The sequence below is a fragment of the Hemiscyllium ocellatum genome, unplaced genomic scaffold (assembly GCF_020745735.1).
Source record: "Hemiscyllium ocellatum isolate sHemOce1 unplaced genomic scaffold, sHemOce1.pat.X.cur. scaffold_3157_pat_ctg1, whole genome shotgun sequence".
Lineage (NCBI taxonomy): Eukaryota > Metazoa > Chordata > Chondrichthyes > Orectolobiformes > Hemiscylliidae > Hemiscyllium > Hemiscyllium ocellatum.
Genome location: NW_026868330.1, coordinates 35,001 through 42,500, shown reverse-complemented (window position 1 = coordinate 42,500; position 7,500 = coordinate 35,001).

Below are 7,500 nucleotides of genomic sequence, written 5' to 3'. Positions count from 1 at the left end.
TGTTCCCCAAACCTGGGTGACGGGCACCACAGGGCGACAGAGCCATCGCACTTGCCGGGTGGCAGAGGAAGGACCGGACTATGTACAATAGCGGCCAACGACTCCCAGAGCCGGTTGTGCGGGGCTCGAGGTCTGCTCTCAACATCACATGCTTTTGGATGTGCTCAGGCAAGGGTCAGACCACATCCTTCCTGGCAGCACCCAAAGCAACCAGGCCGCTCGCGTCTCTCGCCTTCATTTTTCGACACAAGCGCCTGAGGAGGGACGCCACCCCTCCCCTTTGCGTCAAGAGACCTCCCCACCGGCCTCTGACTGATTCTTAGAACGGACGGAAAGAGTCGGGCAAGCCTGTCAAAGCTTTGAGCGAATGTCAAAAGCTTTAGACTTCCGCGAACTCTCCGGCTTGCACTGAGACGCGAGGTCGATGTGCTAAGCACCACGGGGCCCCTTTCGCCTGCAGGTCCCGAGCCGCCAACATGTTCTTAGTATCGTGTTCTCCAATCCTGGGTGACGGGCACCGCAGGGAGGCAGAGCCATCGCACTTGCCGGGTGGCAGAGGAAGGACCGGACTATGTACAATAGCGGCCAACGACTCCCAGAGCCGGTTGTGCGGCGTCTGCTCTCAGCCTAAGAGGCTTCTGGGAGTGCTCAGGCAAGGGTCAGCCTGCACCCTTGCTGGCAGCACCCAGGGGAACCAGGACGCTTGCATCTCTCGCCTTCATTTTCGACACAAGCGCCTGAGGAGGGACGCCACCCCTCCCCTTGCGTCAAGAGACCTCCCCACCAGCCTCTGACTGATTCTTAGAACGGACGGAAAGAGTCGGGCAAGCCTGTCAAAGCTTTGAGCGAATGTCAAAAGCTTTAGACTTCCGCGAACTCTCCGGCTTGCACTGAGACGCGAGGTCGATGTGCTAAGCACCACGGGGCCCCTTTCGCCTGCAGGTCCCGAGCCGCCAACATGTTCTTAGTATCGTGTTCTCCAAACCTGGGTGACGGGCACCGCAGGGAGGCAGAGCCATCGCACTTGCCGGGTGGCAGAGGAAGGACCGGACTATGTACAATAGCGGCCAACGACTCCCAGAGCCGGTAGTGCGGCGTCTGCTCTCAGCCTAAGAGGCTTCTGGGAGTGCTCAGGCAAGGGTCAGCCTGCACCCTTGCTGGCAGCACCCAGGGGAACCAGGACGCTTGCATCTCTCGCCTTCATTTTCGACACAAACGCCTGAGGAGGGAAGCCAACCCTCCGTGTGTCAAGAGACCGTCCCCGCCCCGGCCTCCGACTGATTCTTAGAACGGACGGAAAGAGTCAGGCAAGCCTGTTAAGACTTCCGCGAACTCTCCGGCTTGCACTGAGACGCGAGGTCGATGTGCTCAGCACCACGGGGCCCCTTTCGCCTGCAGGTCCCGAGCCGCCAACATGTTCTAAGTATCGTGTTCTCCAAACCTGGGTGACGGGCACCGCAGGGAGGCAGAGCCATCGCACTTGCCGGGTGGCAGAGGAAGGACCGGACTATGTACAATAGCGGCCAACGACTCCCAGAGCCGGTAGTGCGGCGCCTGCTCTCAGCCTAAGAGGCTTTTGGGAGTGCTCAGGCAAGGGTCAGCCTGCACCCTTGCTGGCAGCACCCAGGGGAACCAGGACGCTTGCATCTCTCGCCTTCATTTTCGACACAAACGCCTGAGGAGGGAAGCCAACCCTCCGTGTGTCAAGAGACCGTCCCCGCCCCGGCCTCCGACTGATTCTTAGAACGGACGGAAAGAGTCAGGCAAGCCTGTTAAGACTTCCGCGAACTCTCCGGCTTGCACTGAGACGCGAGGTCGATGTGCTCAGCACCACGGGGCCCCCTTCGCCTGCAGGTCCCGAGCCGCCAACATGTTCTAAGTATCGTGTTCCCCAAACCTGGGTGACGAGCACCGCAGGGAGGCAGAGCCATCGCACTTGCCGGGTGGCAGAGGAAGGACCGGACTATGTACAATAGCGGCCAACGACTCCCAGAGCCGGTAGTGCGGCGCCTGCTCTCAGCTTAAGAGGCTTTTGGGAGTGCTCAGGCAAGGGTCAGCCTGCACCCTTGCTGGCAGCACCCAGGGGAACCAGGACGCTTGCATCTCTCGCCTTCATTTTCGACACAAACACCTGAGGAGGGAAGCCAACCCTCCGTGTGTCAAGAGACCGTCCCCGCCCCGGCCTCCGACTGATTCTTAGAACGGACGGAAAGAGTCAGGCAAGCCTGTCAAAGATTTGAGCAGATGTCAAAATCTTTTAAGACTTCCGCGAACTCTCCGGCTTGCACTGAGACCCGAGGTCGATGTGCTCAGCACCACGGGGCCCCTTTCGCCTGCAGGTCCCGAGCCGCCAACATGTTCTAAGTATCGTGTTCCCCAAACCTGGGTGACGAGCACCGCAGGGCGGCAGAGCCATCGCACTTGCCGGGTGGCAGAGGAAGGACCGGACTATGTACAATAGCGGCCAACCACTCCCAGAGCCGGTAGTGCGGCGTGCGAGGTCTGCTCTCAGCGGAAGAGGGTTTTGGGAATGCTCAGGCAAGGGCCAGCCTGCACCCTTCCTGGCCGCTCCCACGGGAACCAGGCTACTTGCAATCCTTTCCCCCAATAGCAAGTGCCTTTTGGAGGGACGGCCGGAGTCAACGTGGGGTTTGCCCGCCCTCCAAAGTGTCAAGAGACCGCCGCACAGGCCTCTGACTGATTCTTAGAACAGGCAGCAAGAGTTGGGTAAGTCTGTCGAAAATTTGACAAAGTGTCAAAAATTAGACTTCCGAGAGCTCTTGGGCATGCACACAGGCCTGTCATTCAAGTGCTCTGCCCGCGGAACCGTTTTTCGGATGCCTTTCAAAGTGGTCCCGCGCCGCCATTTTGTTCTAAAAATCGTGTTCCCAGAAATCTCCGGGTACCCCGCCAACCTCACTGTGTCACAATGTCAAGTGGCACTGAATGGGTCTGAATTTCAAATTCGACTGCTTCGCTCTGGAACTCGAACCCGGCAAAACCGTTTGGATTTTTCCCGGTCCAGACTTCCGCGGCAGACAAAGTTAAAGTTTTCGGGCTGCAGACTCAAAACGACATCTGGCCAACCGCCGGGCTCAATTCGCCCAGTTCCTCCGGCACTTCGGAACTCATGTTCGGCATGAGTTTTTGAATCTTTCCCGATGCTTCGGCATTTTCCTCCGCTGACACTTAGAATATTTTTCACACTTGGCCGAAAATTTTTCTAAGTTTTTCTGGTTACTGATTTCTTCTTTTCGGGCATTTTTCTAAGTTTTCTTGGTTACTCATTTCTCATTTTCAAACATTTTTCTAAGTTTTTCTGGTTACTGATTTCTTCTTTTTGGGCATTTTTCTAAGTTTTCTTGGTTACTCATTTCTCATTTTCAAACATTTTTCTAAGTTTTTCTGGTTACTCATTTCTCATTTTCAAACATTTTTCTAAGTTTTTCTGGTTACTGATTTCTTCTTTTTGGGCATTTTTCTAAGTTTTCTTGGTTACTCATTTCTCATTTTCAAACATTTTTCTAAGTTTTTCTGGTTACTGATTTCTTCTTTTTGGGCATTTTTCTAAGTTTTCTTGGTTACTCATTTCTCATTTTCAAACATTTTTCTAAGTTTTTCTGGTTACTGATTTCTTCTTTTTGGGCATTTTTCTAAGTTTTCTTGGTTACTCATTTCTCATTTTCAAACATTTTTCTAAGTTTTCTTGGTTACTCATTTCTCATTTTCAAACATTTTTCTAAGTTTTTCTGGTTACTGATTTCTTCTTTTTGGGCATTTTTCTAAGTTTTCTTGGTTACTCATTTCTCATTTTCAAACATTTTTCTAAGTTTTTCTGGTTACTCATTTCTCATTTTCAAACATTTTTCTAAGTTTTTCTGGTTACTGATTTCTTCTTTTTGGGCATTTTTCTAAGTTTTCTTGGTTACTCATTTCTCATTTTCAAACATTTTTCTAAGTTTTTCTGGTTACTCATTTCTCATTTTCAAACATTTTTCTAAGTTTTTCTGGTTACTCATTTCTGCTTTTCCAACGTTTTACTAAGTTTTGCTGGTTACTGAGTTCACACTTTTAAACATTTTCGGGCATTTTTCTACGTTTTTCATGTTACTCATTTAGCACTTTCAGGCACTTTCCTATGCTTTCCTGCTTACTGATTTCACACTTTTAAGCATCTTCGGGCATGTTCCCTAAGTTTTGCAGTTCATTCGTTTGGGACAGTCAGGCAACTTTCCTAAGCTTTCCTGGTAACCGAATTCACATTGTTGAGAACTTTGGAACCCTTCCCTAAGCTGTGCTGGTTACTCACTTTACCTCTTCAGACACTTGCCCCCGTTGTGACAGAGACCACTTCCCGACTCGGGAAATGCACCAAATTCGGCCTGAACTCAGAGGGCAGTCCCCCCTCGAAGGCGTGGAAGTCGGCAGAATCGCCGGGTCAAATCCGGCTGAGCTACCCGGCTTGGAAGCCTCAAAGTCGGTATGAGCTGTCAGGTTCACTCCCATCCCCGTTTGGACCACTTCCCGACTCGGGAAATTCACCAAATTCGGCCTGAACTCAGAGGACAGTCCCCCCTCGAAGGCGTGACAGTCGGCAGAACCGCCGGATCAAATCCGGCTGAGCTACCCGGCCCCGAAGCCTCAAAGTCGGTAAGAGCTGTCAGGTTCACTCCCATCCCCGTTTGGACCACTTCCCGACTCGGGAAATTCACCAAATTCGGCCTGAACTTATACAACAGTCCCCCCTCGAAGGCGTGACAGTCGGCAGAACCGCCGGATCAAATCCGGTTGAGCTACCCGGCTTGGAAGCCCCAAAGTCGGTAAGAGCTGTCAGGTTCACTCCCATCCCCGTTTGGACCACTTCCCGACTCGGGAAATTCACCAAATTCGGCCTGAACTTATACAACAGTCCCCCCTCGAAGGCGTGACAGTCGCTAGAACCGCCGGATCAAATCCGGTTGAGCTACCCGGCTTGGAAGCCCCAAAGTCGGTAAGAGCTGTCAGGTTCACTCCCATCCCCGTTTGGACCACTTCCCGACTTAGGAAATTCACCAAATTCGGCCTGAACTTAGAGGAGAGTCCCCGCTCGAAGGCGTGGAAGTCGGCAGAATCGCCGGGTCAAATCCGACTGAGCTACCCGGCCCCGAAGCCTCAATGTCGGTAAGAGCTGTCAGGTTCACTCCCATCCCCGTTTGGACCACTTCCCGACTCGGGAAATTCACCAAATTCGGCCTGAACTTAGACAACAGTCCCCCCTCGAAGCCGTGGCAGTCGCTAGAACCGCCGGATCAAATCCGGTTGAGCTACCCGGCTTGGAAGCCCCAAAGTCGGTATGAGCTGTCAGGTTCACTCCCATCCCCGTTTGGACCACTTCCCGACTTAGGAAAATCACCAAATTCGGCCTGAACTCAGAGGGCAGGCCCCCCTCGAAGGCCAGGCATTCGGCAGAACCGCCGGGTCAAATCCGACTGTGCTACCCGGCCCCAAAGCCTCAAAGTTGGTATGAGCAGTTAGGTTCACTCCCATCCCCGTTTGGACCACTTCCCGACTTAGGAAATTCACCAAATTCGGCCTGAACTTAGAGGAGAGTCCCCGCTCGAAGGCGTGGAAGTCGGCAGAATCGCCGGATCAAATCCGACTGAGCTACCCGGCTTGGAAGCCCCAAAGTCGGTATGAGCTGTCAGGTTCACTCCCATCCCCGTTTGGACCACTTCCCGACTTAGGAAAATCACCAAATTCGGCCTGAACTCAGAGGGCAGGCCCCCCTCGAAGGCCAGGCATTCGGCAGAACCGCCGGGTCAAATCCGACTGTGCTACCCGGCCCCAAAGCCTCAAAGTTGGTATGAGCAGTTAGGTTCACTCCCAAACCCGTTGGGACCACTTCCCGACTTAGGAAATTCACCAAATTCGGCCTGAACTTAGACAACAGTCCCCCCTCGAAGGCGTGACAGTCGGTAGAACCGCCGGGTCAAATCCGGCTGAGCTACCCGATTTGGAAGCCTTCAACACAAAACCCATCCGGCAATGCCACTCAAAAAGGGCCCAAATTCAGAAACACCCCCTTCAATAGGTACCACTTCCTCGGAGACACTACCGGGACACGCTCCCCTCGGCGAAAATTAAGCCCCCACCACTAACTGAAGCCAACCGCAGCCCCAACTTCAACGGAGAAATCAGTAACCAATTCAAAAATGCACTTGGTTACTGATTTGTACTGCTTCAAAAATATTCTAAGTGTCGCTGGTTACTGATTTGTACTGCTCCAAAAATATTCTAAGTGTCGCTGGTTACTGATTTGTAATGCTCCAAAAATATTCTAAGTGTCAGTGGTTACTGATTTGTACTGCTTCAAAAATATTCTAAGTGTCGCTGGTTACTGATTTGTACTGCTTCAAAAATATTCTAAGTGTCAGCGGTTACTGATTTGTACTGCTTCAAAAATATTCTAAGTGTCAGTGGTTACTGATTTGTACTGCTTCAAAAATATTCTAAGTGTCGCTGGTTACTGATTTGTACTGCTTCAAAAATATTCTAAGTGTCAGTGGTTACTGATTTGTACTGCTTCAAAAATATTCTAAGTGTCGCTGGTTACTGATTTGTACTGCTCCAAAAATATTCTAAGTGTCGCTGGTTACTGATTTGTACTGCTTCAAAAATATTCTAAGTGTCGCTGGTTACTGATTTGTACTGCTTCAAAAATATTCTAAGTGTCAGTGGTTACTGATTTGTACTGCTTCAAAAATATTCTAAGTGTCGCTGGTTACTGATTTGTACTGCTTCAAAAATATTCTAAGTGTCAGTGGTTACTGATTTGTACTGCTTCAAAAATATTCTAAGTGTCGCTGGTTACTGATTTGTACTGCTTCAAAAATATTCTAAGTGTCAGTGGTTACTGATTTGTACTGCTCCAAAAATATTCTAAGTGTCGCTGGTTACTGATTTGTACTGCTTCAAAAATATTCTAAGTGTCAGTGGTTACTGATTTGTACTGCTCCAAAAATATTCTAAGTGTCGCTGGTTACTGATTTGTACTGCTTCAAAAATATTCTAAGTGTCAGCGGTTACTGATTTGTACTGCTTCAAAAATATTCTAAGTGTCAGTGGTTACTGATTTGTACTGCTTCAAAAATATTCTAAGTGTCGCTGGTTACTGATTTGTACTGCTTCAAAAATATTCTAAGTGTCAGTGGTTACTGATTTGTACTGCTCCAAAAATATTCTAAGTGTCGCTGGTTACTGATTTGTACTGCTTCAAAAATATTCTAAGTGTCAGTGGTTACTGATTTGTACTGCTTCAAAAATATTCTAAGTGTCGCTGGTTACTGATTTGTACTGCTTCAAAAATATTCTAAGTGTCAGTGGTTACTGATTTGTACTGCTTCAAAAATATTCTAAGTGTCGCTGGTTACTGATTTGTACTGCTCCAAAAATATTCTAAGTGTCGCTGGTTACTGATTTGTACTGCTTCAAAAATATTCTAAGTGTCGCTGGTTACTGATT